The sequence below is a fragment of the Somniosus microcephalus genome, chromosome 4 (assembly GCF_052327205.1).
Source record: "Somniosus microcephalus isolate GS21.2 chromosome 4, FLI_Smic_1.0, whole genome shotgun sequence".
NCBI classification, from domain to species: Eukaryota; Metazoa; Chordata; class Chondrichthyes; order Squaliformes; family Somniosidae; genus Somniosus; species Somniosus microcephalus.
This window is the reverse complement of record NC_140990.1, coordinates 132091402-132113752: the sequence shown is the minus strand read 5'-3', so window position 1 is coordinate 132113752 and position 22351 is coordinate 132091402. Positions and strand designations below refer to the sequence as shown.

The 22351-nt window shown below is 50.2% G+C and overlaps 1 protein-coding gene and 1 pseudogene across 1 annotated transcript in view; one reads left to right on the top strand and one right to left on the bottom strand.

Annotated features, from left to right (window-relative positions):
- LOC147119783 (uncharacterized) overlaps positions 1–14964 on the bottom strand; it is a 45114-nt gene extending 30150 nt beyond the window's left edge. Inside the window, exon 1 of the mRNA XM_085985260.1 lies at positions 14095–14964. The gene's annotated coding sequence lies outside the window, so the exon portion shown is untranslated. The remainder of the gene's footprint in view (positions 1–14094) is intronic.
- Positions 1–22351, top strand: part of LOC147119782 (uncharacterized) — a 134455-nt pseudogene that overhangs the window by 12948 nt on the left and 99156 nt on the right.

Genomic DNA, 22351 nt, shown 5'->3' with positions numbered 1-22351 from the left:
CACATACTTGGGCTTAAAAATCAGTTCTACGGAAACTTCAACTGGCTGTGATGAACTGAAAGAGAAAGCAAGAAGGGCTTTCTATGCCATCAAAAAATCAATCCAAATAGAAATCCCAATTAGCATTTGGCTCAAAATTTTCAAATCAGTAATTGAACCAATTGCACTCTATGGCAGTGAGGTATGGGGACCGCTAACTCAACAAGAATTTGCAAAATGGGACAAACACAGCAATTGAGATCCTACATGCAGAATTCTGTAAAAGATCCTCCGGACTCAAAGGAAAACAGTAAACAATGCATGCAGGGCGGAACTAGGCCAATATCCATTAATAATCACTATCCAAAAAAGAGCCACCAAATTTTGGAATCACCTACAAATGAGGCAATCCCAATGCTATCACTACGACGCCCTGAAGAAATGCCAAGAGCTGACCATAAAGAAGAATACCCTCAGTCAATTAGTCCTGGGACTCAGTGAAGTAACTACTAACAATACTAACAATAACCAGCCCCAGGACAGTGACAGGGTAACACAAAGAATTCGACCCAACACAATCGTCGCTAAGCAAAAGGAAAAATATCTGACATATTGGGCAGAAACAACAAAAACCCAAAGCAAACTCAATTGCTACTTGGCCCTAAACAGACAATACAACATAGCTGATTACCTGACCATGGTAAAGGATAACAAACTGAGAAGAACCTTGACAAGGTACAGACTTAGCGAACATAGCCTAGCGATCGAAAAAGGCAGACACAGGCAGACCAGGCTGCCAAGAGAGGACAGGATATGCTCTCACTGCAGTCAGGGAGTGGTGGAGACAGAGATGCACTTCCTCCACAGCTTGTGGAAAATATCAGGGCATCAGGGAGAATTTCTACCAAAAATTCTCACAAATATGCCCTGATTTCAGAAATCTGAATGACAACCAAAAACTCCCATTCCTACTGGGAGAGGAGAGAAGCTGTATAACACTGGCGGCGCACTATGTTACAGCTTGCCATGAACAGAGGGACAACCAGTAAACTAAGAAAAAAATATATATAAACAATGCGAATGTATATTTATACACTCAGGGATATACCTGTTTATACACTGTATGAATAGAACTGCGTTTATGTGCTAAACCATAAATGTATTTTGATGCTTTGGCAACATAAGATGTAACTTATCATGCCAATAAAGCGATTTAAATTGTAAAAAAAAAAAAAAAATTGGAAGGGGAGGGGGGAAGAGGAGGGGGGGAAGGGGAGGGGTAGGGGAGGGGGGGTAGGGGAGTGGGGGTAGGGAGGGGGGGTAGGGAGGGGGGAGGGGGGGAAGGGGAGGGGGGAAGGGGAGGGGGGAAAGGGAGGGGGGGGAAGGGGAGGGGGGGAAGGGGAGGGGGGGAAGGGGAGGGAGGAGGTGAGGTGGGGAAGGGGAGGGGGGGAAGGGGAGGGGGGAAGGGAGCGGGGGAAGGGGAGGGGGGGAAGGGAGGGGGGGAAGGGGAGGGGGGAAGGGGAGGGGGGAAAGGGGAGGGGGGGGAAGGGGAGGGGGAAGGGGAGGGGGGGAAGGGGAGAGGGGGAAGGGGAGGGGGGGAAGGGGAGGGGGGGGAAGGCGAGGGGCGGAAGGGGAGGGGGGGAAGGGGAGGGGGGAAGCAGAGGGGGGGAAGCGGAGGGGGGAAGCGGAGGGGGGGAAGGGGAGGGGGGGAAGGGGAGGGGGGAAGGGGAGGGGGGAAGGGGAGGGGGGGAAGGGGAGGGGGGAAGGGGAGGGGGGGGAAGGGGAGGGGGGAAGGGGAGGGGGGGTGAAGGGGAGGGGGGTGAAGGGGAGGGGGGTGAAGGGGAGGGGGGTGAAGGGGAGTGAAGGGGAGGGGGGTGAAGGGGAGGGGGGTGAAGGGGAGGGGGGGTGAAGGGGAGGGGGGTGAAGGGGAGGGGGTGAAGGGGAGGGGGGGAAGGGGAGGGGGGGAAGGGAGGAAGGGGAGGGAGGGAGGAAGAGGAGGGGGGGGAGGAAGGGAGGGGGGGAGGAAGGGGAGGGGGGAGGAAGGGGAGGGGGGAGGAAGGGGAGGGGGGGAGGAAGGGGAGGGGGGGAGGAAGGGGAGGGGGGAGGAAGGGGAGGGGGGAGGAAGGGGAGGGGGGAGGAAGGGGGGGGGAGGAAGGGGAGGGGGGGAGGAAGGGGAGGGGGGGAGGAAGGGGAGGGGGGAGGGAGGAAGGGGAGGGGGGAGGAAGGGGAGGGGAGGGGAGGAAAGGGAGGGGGGGAGCCAGCAGACCCTCTCCCCTCTGCTGGCGATGGCTCCGCGCCGCCCCACACACTTACATGCCGAGCGCAGCGGCCCGGTGAGCCCGATCCCCCCCCTCCTGAAGCCGGGCCTGAGGTGGCTTGAGACGGCCGATTGCAGCTGGCCGGGCCCAGTTGCCTTGGTAAGCCTCCTCCCCTCTTCGCCTCCCGATCTCCGGGACCGGGCCTGAGCGGCATGAGACGGCCGATTGCGGCTGGCGAGCCTGGTTGCCTGGGTAACCCTCTCTGCTCCCTCTCCCTTCCCGAGCCCCACCCCCCCTCCACTAACCTGCTCGCTTCCCTCTGGCCACGCTCAGTGTGGAGGTGCGCGTGCGCCGTGCAGCGCGAGCGCGAGTGCGAATGAAGCGCGAGGAGCTTGCAGTGAGCCCAGCCAGCCTTTAGCAAGATGGCTGGCCGCTGGTTCGGAATCGGGCCCAGCGGGATGGCCGGTGCGTAGCTCGGGCGTGGCTGGGCAACAGACGCCCAGGCTTCGAGGCCTGCTTGCAAAAACGGTGAAAGGTAGGAAAATTATAGAGGTTAGAAAAAAGATTTACAAATGAATGCACTTTTTTAAAAACAATCTGTTTTAAAAGCAAATTTTTTTTGGGTGGAAATGTAGATTTGAAAAGAAACACGCAGAAAGCGGGAAAAAGAAATGAAAAGTTTGGAATCAAGATGGCGGCGACTCACCTCGGTTCAGAACGATAAGGCCCGCCCACACACGCACCGATTGGTCGACCGTCAGGTCACCGAAGCGTAGGATTGGTCAATCGTCCCGTCACTCGACTCCAGGAGGGCCCGCAAGCGCCAGGAACCCGCCACACAGCAATTGGTCGACCGTCGGGTCGCTCGACCGTACGATTGGTCGACCTAGACGTCACTCATAAGAACATAAGAAATAGGAGCAGGAGGAGGCCAATCGGCCCCTCGAGCCTGCTCCACCATTCAATAAGATCATGGCTGATCTGATCCTAACCTCAAATCTTCTATCACTCTGCATCCACCCGAACCCATGTGATCTCCCGGGAGAAGCGAAAAACCAGATAAAGACCCAATGGCCAATTTGGGAGAAAAAAATCTGGGAAATTCCTCTCCGACCCATCTAGGCGATCGAAATTCTTCCAGGAGATCACTCTGTCCCTATATTTTCTACAGTACTTACCTTCTGTAAAGGCGATCTCCACCCCAGCCAGGAACAGGAATAAAACCATCTCCTGAAATCTAACACAGAATTAGAACACAGTAGGAGCAGAACCAGGCTACACGGCCCCTGGGCCCACTCCACTACCCACAGGGCCATGACCATTCCGAACCTAGACTCATGTCCAATTGCCTGCCCGCTCCCTGTAACCCTTAATTCCATTTACTTCTAGGAAACTATCTATTTCTGTTTTAAATTTATTTAATGATGTAGCTTCCACAGCTTTCTGGGGCAGCAAATTCCACAAACCTACCACCCTCTGAGTGAAGAAGTTTCTCCTCATCTCAGTTTTGAAAGAGCAGCCCCTTATTTTAAGATTATGCCCCCTAGTTCTAGTTTCACCCATCATTGGGAACATCCTCACCGCATCCACCCGATCCAACCCCTTCACAATCTTATATGTTTCAATAAGCTCGCCTCTCATTCTTCTGAACTCCAATGAGTAGAGTCCTAATCTACTCAACCTCTCCTCATATGACCACCACCTCATCCCCGGGATTAACCGAGTGAACCTGCTTTGTACTGACTCGAGAGCAAGTATGTCTTTTCTTAAGTACGGACACCAAAACTGTATGCAGTATTCCAGGTGCGGTCTCACCAATACCTTGTACAACTGCAGCAATACCTCCCCGTTTTTATATTCCATCCCCCTAGCAATAAAAGCCAACATTCCATTGGCCTTCTTGATCACTTGCTGCACCTGCTACTAACTTTTTGAGTTTCGTGCACCAGGACCCCCAGATCCCTTTGTACTACAGTACTTTCTTTACTCAATGCTAATGAGCAGATAATGAGCGGAATTTTGAACGTTTTTTGGATACCGCGGGCGCAATTTTTGTCTCACCGAAACGTAAATACGCTTACGACCGTTCTGGAATCGTAAGCTTTCTTTTGATGTAACACACGTGTAGGTACGCTCTATAACTTTTGATTGTATAGCCGGACAGAGAGACAGAAAGACAGACAGAGAGACATACCATTTTATATATATATAACTAGCTGGGGGGAGCCCGGCTTTGCCAGGGCTGTTTTGGGCCGGGCAGTTTAAATCGAGTGCGAGGCTTTGGGGCCTCTCTGTGAATCTGCTGCCGGGCAACATCTTAAATCGAGTCCCAGGCTTTTGGGCCCTGTCTGTATCCCTTTGTGAATCTGCTACCGGGCAACATTTCTACCTTTTAATACCTTGAAAGATGAAAGTGAAAGTACTTATAAAACGTTTTTGGTAAATCTTATGTTATTTTTAAAAGAGATATTAACTTTTTCAAAGCTGGATGATCAAAGTAGTTTGAGCTGGAAGCTGAAGCAATGGCAGTGAAACAATGGCTGCCAGATCCCCGAGATGAAAACGATTAGTCCCACCCACACCGATTGGCCAACCATCAGGGGACCGTACTGTAGGATTGGTCAATCGTGACGGCACAGGATTGGTCGAACCTTGACGTCAGTCAATCAATGCTAAGTAGCAGATAATGAGTTTAATTTTGAAGGTTTTTTGCATAAGGCGCGAACAATTTTCGTGCGACCGAAAAGTAAATACGCTTACGACCGTCCCGGAAGCGTAAGCTTTCTTCGGAGGTAAGGCGCGCGTAGGTACGCTCTATAACTTTCGAGCGCATAGCCGGACAGACGCACACCCGAGGACAGAAGGACAGACAAACAGATCGATTCGTTTATATATATAGATTTATTATTTATATTTAAGCTCCAGCCCACTTACAGGGGTTATTAACATCAGCAGAAACAAACCCCAACTGTCAGTGTGAACATGATTCAGTCCAGGATGTGATTCACAGCAGAAATAACAGCAGAATCCAACCCCTACAGTCACTTGTGAACTCGCTGGTGTGTCAGAAGGTGGGATAACCGAGTGAATCCCTTCCTATTCTCAGAGCAGGTGAACGGCCTCTCCCCGGTGTGAGTGCGCTGGTGTACAGTGACGTGAGATGATTGCCTGAACCCAGTCCCGCAGTGAGAGCACCTGAACGGTCTCTCATCAGTGTGAACATGTTGATGACACATCAGTTCCCCGGAACTTTTATAGCACTTTCCGCAAGCCGGGCATTTAAAAGGTCTCTCGTCAGTGTGAACGCGCTGGTGTGCCAACAGATGGGATGAATGAGTGAAACCCTTCCCACACAGAGCAGGTGAACGGTTTCTCCCCAGTGTGAACACGCTGGTGTGTCAACAGGTGGGATGACGGAGCGAACCCCTGCCCACAGAGCAGGTGAACATCCTCTCCCCAGTGTGAACTCGCTGGTGTTTCAGCAGGTCAAATGACCGAATGAATCCCTTCCCACACTCGAAGCAGGTGAACGGTCTCGCCCCGGTGTGAACTCGCTGGTGTGTTAGCAGGTGGGATGACCGAGTGAATCCCTTCCCACACTCGAAGCAGGTGAACCTCCTCTCTGGTGTGAACTCGCTGGTGTGTCAGCAGGTCGAATGACCGGGTGAATCCCTTCCGACACTCGAAGCAAGTGAACGGTCTCGCCCCGGTGTGAACCTGCTGGTGTGTCAGCAGGTGGGATGACTGAGTGAATCCCTTCCCACACATGGAGCAGGTGAACGGCCACAGCCCGGTGTGACTGCACTTGTGTGGTCAGAGGACCGGCTGAAGCCTTGTCCACACACTGAACACGTGTACAGTTTCTCCCTGCTCTGAACGGTGCATTCTGCTTCCATGTTCAAAGGTCCTGATGAATTGAGCGACTCAGTCAGATCCTGAAATTATGTTTGGTTTGAGTTTCCCGTCTGCAAATCCTCCCCTTCAAACACCCTGTAAAATGAATTTGAATCAGGAAAAAGGGAGGGTGAGAGAGAACCCACAGAAACACAAAGGCAGGTTGTGAAATTGAGCTGAATGAATCTGGGAATTTGTGGGGCCGGCACTAGAAAAATGTGACCATGAAAGCTGCCGGACTGTCGTAAAAACCCAATTGGTTCACTAATGTCCTTCAGGGAAGGGAACCCGCCACCCGGTCTGAAACTACACAAGACTCTGGCCCCTATGGAAGGAGAGAGAGCGGTGGGAGGGGGAGTGTGAAGGAGAGCGACTTTATACATCTGTAACTCAACTACAACTTTGACAGCACCTCCCAAACACGCAGCCTCCACCTAGAAGGAGAAGGGCAGCAGGTGCATGGGAATACCATCACCTCCCAGTTCCCCTCCAAGTCACACACGATCCTGACCTGGGCATATATCGCCGTTCCTACATCATCGCTGGGTGAAAATCCTGGAACTCCTCACCTAACAGCATTCGGAGAGTACCTTCACCACACGGACTGCAGAGGTTCAAGAAGGCGGCCCAGCATCACCTTCTCAACGGGCAACTGGGGACTGGCAATATCTGCTGGCCTTGCTAGTGACACCCACATCGAATGAATTTAAAAAAATCTGTATATATAAAATGGATTGAAAGCCTCGACAGAAATACTTGTTCCGAAAACGATAATGTTTGACACTATATGGACAGTGTCTGTTTAGCGAGAATTCACCTCCCTTCACAGTCCCACATTGGAAATTGTTGGGTCCCACTGGGCTCAGAAGTACTGGGGGTTAAACCCAGCAGCTTCTCCCCCCTCTCCACTCCAGCTCAAACTGATGCAACAAGAAAGCCCTACACAGGAGTCCAGGGACCGAGTTCCACATCCACCACCCACCCTGATGCTAACCGGCTCTGAATTGCTCCCTCTGCTGTATAAATGCAAGTTGTTGTGTTTCTTGTCTGGGGGAGGCGCTGCACCCTGGGGTTAATGGTGCCGGAGTCCTGGCCGCACGTCCGCCGGCTCTGACTCGGGCCCAAGACCCGCACTCGGTGTTGCTGAGGGATTCCGACCCTGGGACTGTACATGGGGATTCCAATACTGTGACTGTACATGGGGATTCCAGCCCTGGGAATGTACATGGGGATTCTAACCCTGGGACTGTACATGGGGATTCGAACCTGGGACTGTACATGGGGATTCCAACCCTGGGACAGTACATGGGGATTCCAAACCTGGGTCTGTGCATGGGGATTCGAACGTGGGACTGTACATGGGGATTCTAACCCTGGGACAGTACATGGGGATTCCAACCTGTGACCGTACATGGGGATTCTAACCCTGGGACTGTACATGGGGATTCTAACCCCGAGACTGTACATGGGGATTCTAACCCTGGGACAGTACGTGGGGATTCCAACCCTGGGACTGTACAGGGGGATTCTAACCCTGGGACTGTACATGGGGATTCTAACCCTGGGACAGTACATGGGGATTCTAACCCTGGGACTGTACAGGGGGATTCTAACCCTGGGACTGTACATGGGGATTCTAACCCTGGGACTGTACAGCGGGATTCCAACCCTGGGATTGTACCTGGGGATTCTAACCCTGGGACTGTATATGGGGATTCCAGCCCTGGGACTGTACATGGGGATTCTAACCCTGGGACTGTACATGGGAATTCCAACCCTGAGACTGTACATGGGGTTGTAACCCTGGGACTGTACATGGGGATTCTAACCCTGGGACTGTACATGGCGATTCTAACCCTGGGACTGTACATGGGGATTCCAACCCTGAGACTGTACATGGGGATTCTAACCCTGGGACTGTACATGGGGATTCCAACCCTGAGACTACATGGGGATTCCAATCCTGGGATGTACATGGGGATTCCAACCCTGGAACAGTACATTGGTATTCTAACCCTGGGAATGTACATGGGATTCGAACCTGGGGACTGTACATGGGGATTCTAACCCTGGGACTGTACATGGGGATTCTAACCCTGGGGCTGTACATGGGGATTCCAACCCTGGGACTGTACATGGGGATTCTAACCCTGGGACTGTACATGGGGATTCCAACCCTGGGACTGTACATGGGGATTCAACCCTGGGACTGCACATGGGGATTCAACCCTGGGACTGTACATGGGGATTCCAACCCTGGGTCCATACAATGAGATTCCAACCCTGGGACCGTACATGCGGATTCCAACCCTGCGACTGTACATGGGTTGCCGAGCTCTGGGGCTCTTTTGTTACAATTGTGTGGGATGTTAACCTTATGCTCTGCTTTTACCAGCACCTTCAAGAGAGATGGTCAGGAATCCGAAGTGTGGCGAGTTCGAATCAAATACCAGATGGCTTGCATCCCTGGTTGCTAAGGGAATTGTGGAAGGAGATGGCGGAAGGGCGTGCCAAAATTTTCCAAACTTCCCTAGATGTGGGGGAGGTGCCTGTTGATTGGAAAGTGGCAAATGTGACACCACTGTTCAAGAAAGGGTGCAAGGAAAATCCAAGTAACTACAGGCCGGTCATTTTAACATCAGTGATAGGTAAAGTTTCAGAAACAATAATCAAGGACAGAAATTAACAGGCATTTGGAGAGGTTTAAGCTAATTAAGGAAAGCCTATATGGGTTTGTAAAAGGCAGATCGTGTTTGACTAATCTAATTGAATTTTTTGATGAAATAACAGAGAGGACTGATGAAGTGAATGCAGTGGATATTGTTTACATGGATTTTCGGAAGGCGTTTGACAAAGTCCCACATAGAAGGATAGTTAACAAAATTGAGGCTCATGGAATAGGTGAGTCAGTGGCAGCTTGGATAAGAAATTGGCTTAAGGACAGAAAACAGCGAGTTGTGGTAAATGGCTGTTTTTCAGACTGGAGGATGGTAGACAGTGCATACATATAAATGACCTGGATATTGGAATACAGAGTAGAATTTCTAAATTTGCCGATGACACCAAACTTGGGGGTGTGGCAAACAGTGATGATATCAATCGACTGCAACAGGACATAGAAAGGCTAGCAGAATGGGCAGACAAGTGGCAGATGGAATTTAATACAGAGAAGTGTGAGGTGATGTAAAGGAACAGGGAAGCAATATACACTTAATGGCACAGTTTTAAAGAGTGTGCAGGGACAGAGAGACCTGGGAGTTAATGTGCATAGGTCCCTGAAGGTGGCGGGACATATTGAGAGAGTGGTTAGCAAAGCATATGGGATATTGGGCTTCATAAATAGAGGTATTGAGTACAACAGTAGAGAAGTTGTGCTCAACCTTTATAAAGCGCTGGTTAGGCCACAACTGGAGTATTGCATCCAGTTCTGGTCACCACACTTTAGGAAGGATGTGAAGGCCCTTGAGAGGGTGCAGCGGAGATTTACCAGAATGGTTCCGGGGATGGAGGATCTAAGCTACAAGGACAGGTTGGAGCAGCTGGATTTGTTTTCATTAGAACAAAAAAGGTTGAGGGGTGATTTGATATGGGTGTATGAGATTATGACGGGTTTGGATAGGCTAGACGGGGAATGGCTGTTCCCACTAGTTGATGGTACAAGGACTACGGGACACAGATTTAAGGTGTTGGGCAAGAGGTACAGGGGGGATGTGAGGAAAAACTTTTTTTAAACAGCGAGTGGTGAGGACCTGGAACTCGCAGCCGTCAGAAGTGGTGGAAGCGGAGACACTCAATGTTTTCCAAGGGGAGCCTGTATAGGAACTTGAGGGAAATAAACTTGCAGGGCTACGGGGATAGAGCAGGGGAATGGGACTGACTGGATTGCTATACAGAGAGCTGGCACGGACTTGATGAGCCGAATGGCCTCCTCTGTGCCGTCATGACTGCATAAAGGTGCTGACTCTGGCTGGGTTCAGCTCTACACTCACTGGTTCCCCTCTCTCTCCTCCCCTGAAGGTGCTGACTCTGGCTGGTTCAGTTCTACACTCATTGGTTCCCCTCCCCTGAAGGTGCTGACTCTGGCTGGGTTCAGTTCTACACTCACTGGTTCCCCTCTCTCTCCTCCCCTGAAGGTGCTGACTCTGGCTGGGTTCAGTTAAACACTCACTGGTTCCCCTCCCTCTCCTCCCCTGAAGGTGCTGACTCTGGCTGGGTTCAGTTCCACACTCACTGGTTTCCCTCCCTCTCCTCCCCTGAAGGTGCTGACTCTGGCTGAGTTCAGTTCTACACTCACTGGTTCCCCTCCCTCTACTCCCCTGAAGGTGCTAACTGTTCAGTTCACTCATTGGGACCCTGAAGCCACGACGCTTAGTGGCTCCTTTACAAAGATGGCCACGCATGCACTCTACCGCGCGATTAAGCAAGAGGGCGAAGCAAAAACCCTAAGAATTCCTTTACAAAGATGGCCATCATTAACCAAGGCCTGTTCCTGGGTAAAAGCCTCCGAGCTGCAAACGCGGAACCTGTAGGTTCTCATTCGGGGCTTGCAGCCTCCGCTAGGTGCTTATGAAGCTCATCCACCGAATGTGTTACCTCCCTGAGCCCCGCTGATTTGTAATCGGATCAAAAACTGCGTCTCCCAACTAGGCCCGCTCCCTGCTCTCGCATGGCTCTGATCACAGTGACACTGTGCATGCTCCAAATACTGGCGGGCAGTGCGCCTGCGCGCTGGGCCCCTCCAGTGTGAGTGGGGCACATTCTCCCCCGCGGGACATAGAAACATAGAAGATAGGAGCAGGAGTAGGCCATTCGGCACCTCGAGCCCACTCGCCATCCAATGAGATCATCCAAACTCAGTACCCTGTCCCTGCCTTCTCCCCATATCCCTTGATCCCTTTAGCCTTAAGAAATATATCGAACTCCTTCTTGAATATATTTAATGAATTGGCCTCAACTGCCTTCTGTGGTAGAGAATTCCATAGGTTCACCACTCTCTGGGTGAAGAAATTCCTCCTCATCTCTGTCCTAAGTGGCTTACCCCTTATCTTTAGACTGTGACCTCTTGTTCTGGACTCCCCACCATCGGGAACATCCTTCCTGCATCTAGTCTGTCTAGTCCTGTTAGAATTTTATAAGTTTCAATGAGATCCCCTCTCATTCTTCTGAACTCCAGTGAGTATAAGCCCAATCGACCCAATCTCTCCTCATACGTCATTCCTGCCATCCCAGGTATCAGTCTGGTGAATCTTTGCTGCACTCCCTCCATGGCAAGAAAATCCTTCCTCAGATAAGGCGACCAAAACTGCACACAATACTCAAGATGTGGTCTCACCAAGGCCCTGTACAACTGCAGCAAGACATCCTTGTTCCTGTACTCGAACCCTCTCGCTACGAAGGCCAACATACCATTTGCCTTCTTAACCGCCTGCTGCACCTGGATGCTTACCTTCAGCAACTGGTGCACAAGGACACCCAGGTCTCGTTGCACTTCCCCTTCTCCCAATCTATTGCCGTTCAGATAATAATCTGCCTTCCTGTTTTTGCCACCAAAGTGGATAACCTCACATTTATCCACATTATTACACTGCATCTGCCAAATCACCCAACCTGTCCAAATCATTTAGTTCCTCCCTCTCCTTAAACACCATCTTCCCCGACATCTCTGGGAAGTTATTTGTGTCCTCCTTTGTGAAGACAGAACCAAAGTATGTATTTAATTGGCCTGCCATTTCTTTGTTCCCCATTATAAATTCCCCTGATTCTGACTGCAAGGGACCTACACTTGACTTCACCAATCTTTTTCTCTTCATATATCTATAGAAGCTTTTACAATCCGTTTTTATGTTCCCCGCAAGCTTACTCTCATACTCTATTCCCCCCCCTCTTAATTAATCGCTTTGTCCTCCTTTGCTGAATCCTAAATTGCTCCCAATCCTCAGGTTTACTGCTTTTTCCGGCCAATTTATATGTCCTCTCCTTGGATCTTATGATATCCCTAATTTGCCTCGTTAGCCACGGTTGAGTCAGCTTTTTTGTTTTATTTTTATGCCAAACTGGGATGAACAAATTCTGTAGTTCATCCATGTGATCTTTAAATGTTTGCCATTGTCTATCCACCATCAACCCTTTGAGTGACATTCCCCAATCAATCCTACCCAACTCGCGCCTCATACCATCATAGTTTCCTTTATTTAAATTCAGGACCCTAGTCTCGGAGTCAACTACTTCACTCTCTATCTTAATGAAGATTTCTATCATATTATGATCACTCCACCCCAAGGGGCCTCGCACAACAAGATTGCTAATTATTCCTCCGCATTACTGATTGGGGGTCTGTATACAACTCCCACTAACGTTTTCTGCCCCTTGGTATTTCTCAGCTCTACCCATACAGATTCCACATCATCAGAGCGAATATCCTTCCTTACAATTGTGTTAATCTCCTCTTTAACCAGCAATGCTACCTCACCTCCTTTTCCTTTTTGCCTGTCTTTCCTGAATATTGAATACCCCGGATGTTGAGTTCCCAGCCTTGGTCACCCTGGAGCCATGTTTCCATAATCCCAATCATATCATATCCGTTTACATCTATTTGCGCAGCTAATTCATCCACCTTATTACGAATGCTCCTCGCATTAAGACACAAAGCCTTCAGGCTTGTTTTTTTTAACACTCTTAGACCTTTTAGAATTATTATTTACTGTGGCCATGTTTGATTTAAACCCTTGATTTCTCTGACTGCCACTTTTGCTTTTCTCCTTCCTGTCTTTTGCTTCTATCCTTGTTTCCCTTTCCTCTGTCTCCCTGCACAGGTTCCCAACCCCCTGCCATTTTAGTTTAAACCCTCCCCCACAGCACTAGCAAACACTTCCCCTAGGACATCGGTCCTGGTCCTGCCCAGGTGCAAACCGTCCAGTTTGTACTGGTCCCACCTCCCCGAGAACCGGTTCCAATGTCCCAGGAATTTGAATCCCTCCCCCTTGCACCATTCCTCTAGCCACGTATTCATCTGAAATATCCTTCTATTTCTACTCTGACTAGCACGTGGCACTGGTAGCAATCCTGAGATTACTACCTTTGAGGTCCTATTTTTTAATTTACCTCCTAATTCCCTATATTCAGCTTTTAGGACCTCAGCCCGGTTTTTACCTATATCGTTGGTACCTATATGCACCACGACAACTGGTTGTTCACCTTCCGCTTCCAAAATGCTCTGCAGCCGCTCCGAGACATCCTTGACCCTTACACCAGGGAGACAACATACCATCCTGGAGTCTCGTTTGCGGCTGCAGAAATGCCTATCTATTCCCCTGACAATAGAATCCCCCATTACTATAGCTCTCCCACTTTTTTTCCTCCCGTCCTGTGCAGCAGAACCACCCACCATGCGAGGAAGTTGGCTGCTGCTTTCTTCCCCCGATAAGCCATCTCCCTCAACAATCTCCAAAGTGGTATATCTGTTTGAAAGGGGGATGGCCACAGGGGACCGCTGCACTGCCTGCCTGCGCCTACTACTCTGCCTGGCGGTCACCCATTCCCTTCCTGCCTGTGCAGCCTTTACCTGCCGTGTGACCAACTCATTAAACGTGCTATCCATGACATCCTCAACATCACAAATGCTCCAGTACGTATCCATTCGCAGCTCCAGCACCACAATGCGGTCTGCCAGTAGCTGCAGCTGGATACACTTCCCGCACACATGGTCGTCAGGGACACAGGAAGTGTCCCCGATTTCCCACATAGTGCAGGAGGAGCATACCACAGTGTCGAGCTGTACTGCCATGACTTACCCTTTAATTAATTCAAATTAAATTAAATCAAATCAATCCCACTAATTACACTACAATTAAATGATATACTCAAGGGTCCTTGTTTACCAACAGTCCCTGCTACACAACAGAGACCCTAGAAACTATAAACCACAAAATTTAAGTTTGGAAAAAAGCGAGAGAGAAATACTCACCAACCAATCACTTTCCTGCTTTCTGGTGACGTCACACTTCGATTACTTTTTACTTCGCTCTCTCCTCTCGCTGACTCTGTGCCTCTCGCAGGTCCGCCACTCAGCTCCGGTCCCAGGCCTCCTCTCCGCGCTCCTTTTAACCTCCTCTCGCTGACTCTGTGCCTCTCGCAGGTCCGCCGCTCAGCTCCGGTCAGATTGGACGAGTCAGGATTTGAAAGATATTTACAACAGATTCTAGATGTTCTTAGAGTTGGGATCTTTCTCTGTTCTGTCCACTCGAGGAGTTAGATAACAGACTTTCTCCTGTGAATATAGAGCTGGGGTATTGGGCCGTGATGTGTTCACTTTTTCTTCTTGTTGACTCTAAACCTTTGCCAATTATTTGATGTGATCTGTTTACTTGTTCGTCTGTTTTTAAATACATTTGCTGAGTGGATTCAAATTTAAATTGAAAGCAGGTTTGCAGGCATGATGCTCTATTCACACATCGAAGGGGAGAGAGATGTTGTGGGACACACGCTAAGTCCAGTAGCTGAAAGTGATTAACAGGCTGCATTTCGTGTTTAGTGAACCCGGGCATGTTACCGAGACCTTCCCTGGATACCAAGGCTAGGAGAGGCACTCTGGAAGGTATGGGGAGCTGGGACTTGTCCATGAGAGTAACCGAAGGTAGGAGAACTGAAATAATCTCGAGTTAGAAAGGAGATAAGGCCCAAAAATAGAGCAGTCAGTAACAGGACATCAATTAGTCTCCTCTTATCTTGGAGACATCAAATATCGACACACTGTTATTTGAAATATCAAAATATTAAACTCCAGCTCAGTTATAGGGGTTATTAACATCAGCAGAAAGAGACTCCATCTGTCAGAATGAAGACGATTCAGTCCGGGATGCAATTAACATCAGCAATAACAGCGGAATCCAACCCCTGCAGTCACTTGTGAACTCGCTGAGCAGGTCAGATGACCGAGTGAAGCCCTTCCCACACTCATACCAGGTGAACGGTCTCTCCAGAGTGTGAATTCGCTGACGTTTCAGCAAGTGGGATGACTGAGTGAATCCCTTCCCACACATGGAGCAGGTGAACGGTCTCTCCCCAGTGTGAACTTGCTGGTGTATCAGCAGGTCAGATGACCGAGTGAATCCCTTACCACACTCGGAGCAGGTGAACGGCATCTCCCCAGTGTGAGTGCGATGATGAATTTCCAGCTCAGATGGGTAATTGAATCCCTTCCCACAGTCCCCACATTTCCACAGTTTCTCAGTGGTGTGGCTGTCCTTGTATCTTTCCAGGTTGGACGATCAGTTGAAGCCTCGTCACATGCAGAACACGTGTACTGTGTCTCCCCGCTGTGAATGGTGCGGTGTTTTTTCAGGCTGTGTAATTAGTTAAAGCTCTTTCCACTGTCAGTGCACTGGAACACTCTCACTCGGGTGTGTGTGTCTCGATGCTTATCCAGTCACACTGATCTTTGAAATCTTTTCCCACAGGCAGAACAGACAATCATTTCGCCTTCCACATTCAAAGGCCGATGATATTCAGGTCCTAAGTAAATGAGTGACCGTCAGGTTTTGACATAATGTTTGGCTTGAGTTTCTAATACCCTGTAAAAGGAGTTTACAAAACTCATTACTTATAGGACCGAAATTCAGAACAGACAATTTTAGTTTCTATGGAACATTCTTTCCTCTCTTCTTCCTCCGAAGCTGTAAATCCCTGTCCCACATATTGCCTCTCCTCCCTGTGCTAAAATCCAAACACATCGCATGTCTCAGGATTGTTTGTCCTCCCCTCCCAGTTTTCAGTATGATCACTGTGTTCAGTTCTACACTCACTGGTTCTCCTACCCCGAAGGTGCTGACACTGGCTGGGTTCAGTTCACTCACTGGTTGCTGACTCTGGCTGGGTTCAGTTATACACCCACTGGTTCCCCTCCCTCTCCTCCACTGAAGGTGCTGACTCTGGTTGGGTTCAGTTCTACACCCACTGGTTCCCCTCCCTCTGCTCCCCTGAAGGTGCTGTCTCTGGCTGGGTTCAGTTCTACACTCACTGGTTCACCTCCCTCTCCTCCCCTGAAGGTGCTGACTCTGGCTGGGTTCAGTTCCACTCTCACTGGGCCCGAGGCCCCGCCCTCTTTGAGTCCTTTACAAAGATGGCCACGCGAATCAAGATGGCGGCGAACAAAGACATTGCGTTCCTTCACAAAGATGGCCGCCCTTAGCCTTGGACTATCCCGGGGGAAAAACACCAAAACTGCAACCGCGGAATCTGTAGGTTCTCATTCGGGGCTTGCGGCCTACACCAGGTGTGTATGAAGCTCACCCGCCGGGTGCATTACCTCCCTGCGCCCCGCTGATTCGTAATCAGTGCAAAAACCGCGTCTCCCAACTCAACCTGCTCCCTGCACTCGCCTGGCGCTGATTACAATGACACTGCGCATGCTCTAAATATAGGCGGGCACTGCACCTGCGCACTGGGCTCCCCCAGTGTGAATAGGGCACATTCTCCCCCGCGGGACATTCTGGTGAACAGACCCGCCATTGAAAGGCCCGATTTGTGAATAGCGAATGAGTTTCTGTGATCCTTGTGAGAGAAAATTAATCCATAATTCACACAGAAAGCCAAGTGCACGAGCACTCTGCGATGGTTCAGTCCTGGATGTGATTAATAACAGAATCCAAACCCCTGCAGTCACATGTGAACTCACTGACGTCTCAGCAGGTGGGGTGAATTTATTCCCTCACAGGATATTGAAACAGCCTCTCTCCGGTATCAATGCGTTGATCATGCATCAGCTGCTTTGATCTTTGGAAGCTTCTCTCACAGTCAGAGTATATAAAGCAACTATACAATGTTCTGATCAAGGGCCACAGACCTGAAACGTTAACTCTGTTTCCCTCTCCACAGATGCTGCCTGGCCTGCTGAGTGTTTCCAGCATTTCTTTTGTTATATAAAGCAACTGTTCTCAATGTGGACACTCTGGAGTCTCAACAGTTGGGACAATTGAGCAAATCGCTTCCCACACGTGAAGTATCTAAACGGTCTCACATACAGAGCAGCAAACATATTCTCCCCATTACAAACATGCTGGTGTGTCAGTAAGTGAGATGACCGAGTGAATCTCCTTCCACACTCAGCAGGTGAATGGCCTCTCTACAGTGTAAATGCACTGGTGTGGCTGGAGGTTGGATGACCGAGTGAATCTCTTCCCACATACAGAACAAGTGAATAGTCTCTCCCCAGTGTGAACTCGCTGGTGTGCCTTCAGCTCCCAGGAACCTTTAGAGCTCTTCCCACAGTCAGAACATTTAAACGGTCTCTCATCAGTGTGAACTCGCTGGTGTGTCAATGAATCGTGCACCATCAAACTGAGTGAATCCTTTCCCACGAATGGAGCAGGGAAATGGCCTCTCTCCAGTGTTTAGCAGGCTGCTGATTCGTCAGATTCCCAGGGATTTTAAAGCTTTTCCCACAGTCAGAATATTTGAACAGTCTCTCATCAATGTGAGCAAGCGGATGTGTCAGCAGGTTGGATGTCTGACTGAATCCACCACACAAAGCAGGAGAACGGACTGTCCCCTGTGTGACTGCGTCGGTGAACGTCCGACCTAGACGGGGAAGTGAATCCCTTCTCACTGTCCCCACCTTTACCCAGTTTCTCCTCGGTTTGACGGTACACGTGCCTCATCGGCAGAATCCCCATTCACACACAGAACATGTGGGCGGTTTGTCCATGCTGCGATCGCTGCTCTCTCCTACCATGGGCAAAGACCGATGATGTTCAGGTCCTGATTAATGGAGCGACTCTGTCAGATCATGACCTGATATTTGGTTCGAGCTTCCTGTCTGTAAACGCTCCACATCTAACACCCTATAAACGGAGTGTAGAAAGGGGTAAGAGGGAGAATGTTGTCTCATATCCCCCTTTCTCAGCCCAGGGGCAGTGAAGCTGATTTTCAGGCCCAGCTGCTGCCCAGGTTGGTTGAAACACCCACAAGACCCCGCGCTCCGACTGGCATTGCGCATGCGCCACATGGCCACACCCACTCCCTGGCCCGCGCATGCTCAGGGCACCCGCTCGGGAGCCCGCCGCCTGAGAGCCCGGATCACCGGCGGAAAGTGAGTTTTATGAGTTTTCTTTTAATATACCGCGGAGAGAAGCGCGGGCGGGCAGACTAATCAAGATGAGATCCAACCCGGAGCGTCCGAGCGTTCCCTCCCACCCCAGGCACCGAGCGGTCGGATCGAGCGGCCGCAGCCGGACTGGGCCACGTGACAAATCCCGCCGCCATGACTGACATGAGCTCCGACCAATAGGGAGAGAGTGGGCGGGGCCTGGAGTACTGAGGCGGTGGCGGGTCCTCCAACCAATCGCGGTGCCCGAGGGGCGGGGCTTCCGCCGGCTGCTCAGGCAGGTTTGAGCAGAGGGAACTGGGCTCTGCACTGGGCTTCACTCTGACAGGTTGGAGCAGAGCAGAGGGAACTGGCCTCTGCACTGGGCTTCACTCTGGTATGGAGCAGAGCAGAGGGAACTGGACTCTGCACTGGGCTTCACTCTGGTATGGAGCAGAGCAGAGGGAACTGGACTCTGCACTGGGCTTCACTCTGGCAGGTTGGAGCAGAGCAGCGGGAACTGGACTCTGCTCTGGGCTTCACTCTGGCATGTTGGAGCAGAGCAGAGGGAACTGGACCCTTCACTGGGCTTCACTCTGGTATGGAGCAGAGCAGCGGGAACTGGACTCTGCTCTGGGCTTCACTCTGGCATGTTGGAGCAGAGCAGAGGGAACTGGACCCTTCACTGGGCTTCACTCTGGTATGGAGCAGAGCAGAGGGAACTGGACTCTGCTCTGGGCTTCACTCTGGCATGTTGGAGCAGAGCAGCGGGAACTGGACTCTGCTCTGGGCTTCACTCTGGCATGTTGGAGCAGAGCAGAGGGAACTGGACCCTTCACTGGGCTTCACTCTGGTATGGAGCAGAGCAGCGGGAATTGGACTCTGCACTGGGCTTCACTCTGGCAGTTTGGAGCAGAGCAGAGGGAACTGGGCTCTGCACTGGGCTTCACTCTGGCATGTTGGAGCAGAGCAGAGGGAACTGGACTCTGCACTGGGCTTCACTCTGGTATGGAGCAGAGGGAACTGGGCTCTGCACTGGGCTTCACTCTGGTATGGAGCAGAGCAGAGGGAACTGGGCTCTGCCCTGGGCTTCACTCTGGCATGTTGGAGCAGAGCAGAGGGAGCAGGGCTCTGCACTGGGCTTCACTGTGGTATGGAGCAGAGGGAACTGGACTCTGCACTGGGCTTCACTCTGGCATGGAGCAGAGCAGAGGGAACTGGACTCTGCACTGGGCTTCACTCTGGTATGGAGCAGAGGGAACTGGACTCTGCACTGGGCTTCACTCTGGCATGGAGCAGAGCAGAGGGAACTGGACTCTGCAGTGGGCTTCACTCTGGTATGGAGCAGAGGGAACTGGACTCTGCACTGGGCTTCACTCTGGCATGTTGGATCAGAGGGAACTGGGCTCTGCACTGGGCTTCACTCTGGCAGGTTGGAGCAGAGCAGAGGGAACTGGGCTCTGCACTGGGCTTCACTCTGGCATAGAACAGAGGGAACTGGACTCTGCACTGGGCTTCACTCTGGCATAGAGCAGAGCAGAGGGAACTGGACTCCGCGCCGGGCCTCACTCCGCGCCGGGCCTCACTCCGCACCGGGCTTCACTCCCTCAGCACTGCACTGGAGTGGCAGCCTAGAGTTTTGTGCTCAAGTCTCTGGAGTGGGACTTCCACCCACAACTCTCTGACTCAGAGGCGAGAGTGCTGCCCCTTGAGCCATGTCTGACACTCTGTATCTAACCTGTGCTGTAATTTGCCCTGAGCGTGTTTGCATCATAGAAAAATTACAACAGAGATGGAGGCCATTCAGCCCATCCTGTCTGTGCCGGCCGACAAAGAGCTATCCACCCTAATCCCACTTTCCAGCACTTGGTCCGTATCCTTCTAGGTTACGGCACTTCAAGAGCATATCCGAGTACTTTTTAAATGTGATGAGGATCTCTGCCTCCGCCACCCTTTCAGGCAGTGAGTTCCAGACTCCCACCACCCTCTGGGTGAAATTTTTTTCCTCACCTCCCCTCTAATCCTTCTACCAATTACTTGAAATCTGTGCTCCCTGGTTCTTGACCCCTCTGCTAAAGGAAATAGGTCCTTCCTATCCACTCTATCTAGGCCCTTCATAATTTTATACACCGCAATTAAATCTCCCCTCAGCCTCCTCTGTTCCAAGGAAAACAACCCCAGCCTATCCAATCTTACCTCATAGCTAAAGTTTTCCAGTCCTGGCAACATCCTCATTAATCTCCTCTGCACCCTCTCCCGTGCAATCACATCCTTCCTGTAATGTGGTGACCAGAACTGCACGCAGTACTCTAGCTGTGGCCTAACCAGTGTTGTATACAGTTCTAGCATAACCTCCCTGCTCTTATATTCTAGGCCTCGGCTAATAAAGGAAGAGAGAGAAGCAGTGCTGAAAATGGAGGGCTTGTTGCCCCTCCCCAAATGCATTACCTCACACTTTTCCGGATTGAATTCCATTTGCCACTTTTCTGCCACTGACCAGTTCATTGATACCTTCCTGCAGTCTAAAGCTTTCCTCCTCACTGTCAACCACACGGCCAAATTTTGTATTATCAGCAAATGTCTTTATCATGCCCCCTACATTTATGTCTAAATCATTATTATATACTTCAAAAAATAAGGGACCCAGTACTGAGCCCTGTGGAACCCCACTGGAAACAACCTTCCAGTCGCAAAATCTCCTCAACCATTACCCTCTGCTTCCTGCCACTGAGCCAATACTGGATCTAATTTCCCACTCTCCCTTGGATCCCATGGGCTTTTACTTTTTTGATCAGTCTGCCATGTGGGACCTTGTCAAAAGCCTTGTTAAAATCAATGTAGACTACATCAAATGTACTACCCTCATCGACCCTCCTTGCTACCTCCTCAAAGAATTCAATCAAGTTAGTCAGACACGACCTTCCCTTAACAAACCATGCTGACTGTCCTTAATTAATCTGTTTCTTTCTAAATGAAGATTTATACTGTCCCTCAGAATTGATTCCAGTAATTTGCCCACCACCGAGGTTAAAGTAACTGGCCTGTAATTGCTCGGTTTATCCCTTCCTCCCTTTTTAAACAATGGTACAACGTTAGCAGTTCTCCAATCCTCTGGCACCGCTCCTGTAGCCAGGGAGGATTGGAAAATGATGGTCAGAGCCTCTGCAATTTCCTCCCTTGCTTCCATTAATAGCCTTGGACATGTTGCATCCTGCCCTGGCTATTTATCTACTTTCAAGGATGCTAAATCCCTTATTACTTCCTCTCTTACTATGTTTATCCCATCCAATATTTCACTATCTTCCTCCTTAAATTCAATGTTGGCATCGTCCCCCTCTTCTGTGAACACAGCTACAAAGTATTCATTAAGCACCTTCCCCACATCCTCCACCTCCACACGTAGATCACCATTTTGTTCCCTGATAGGCCCTACTCTTTCCTTAGTTATCCTCTTGCTCTTTATGTAATTATAAAAGATCTTTGGGTTTTCTTTGATTCTACTTGCCAGTATTTTTTTCATGCCCTCTTTTTGCTTTCCTAATGTCCTTCTCAATTTCACCCCTGCAGTTTCTATACTCTTCTAGGCTTTCTGCTGTATTGAGCTCACCATATCTGATATAGGCTTCCCTTTTTTGCCTTATCTTACCCTGTGTGCACCTTGTCATCCAGGGGGCTCTAAATTTGGCAGTTCTACCCTTTTCTTTGTGGGAACATGTTTACCCTAAACTCCATGTATCTCCCTTTTGAATGCCTCCCACTGCTCTGACACTGATTTACCTTCAAGTAACTATTTCTGGTCCACTTTTGCTAAATCACTCCTCAACCTCGTAAAATTGGCCTTCCCCCAATTTAGAACCCTTACTCCTGTTTTTTCTTTGTCCTTATGAATGATTATGCTAAAACTAACGGAATTATGATTACTACCACCAATATGCTCCCCCACTGATACCCCTTACACCTGCCCAGCTTTATTCCCTAAAACCAAATCCAGAACTGCCCCCCTCTTGTTGGGCTTGCTACGTATTGGCTAAAAAAGTTCTCCAGAATGCAATTTCGGAATTCTGTGCCCTCTATCCCTTTTCCACTGGTAGTATCCCAGTTAATATTGGGGTCACTGAAATCCCCCACTATTACTGCCCTA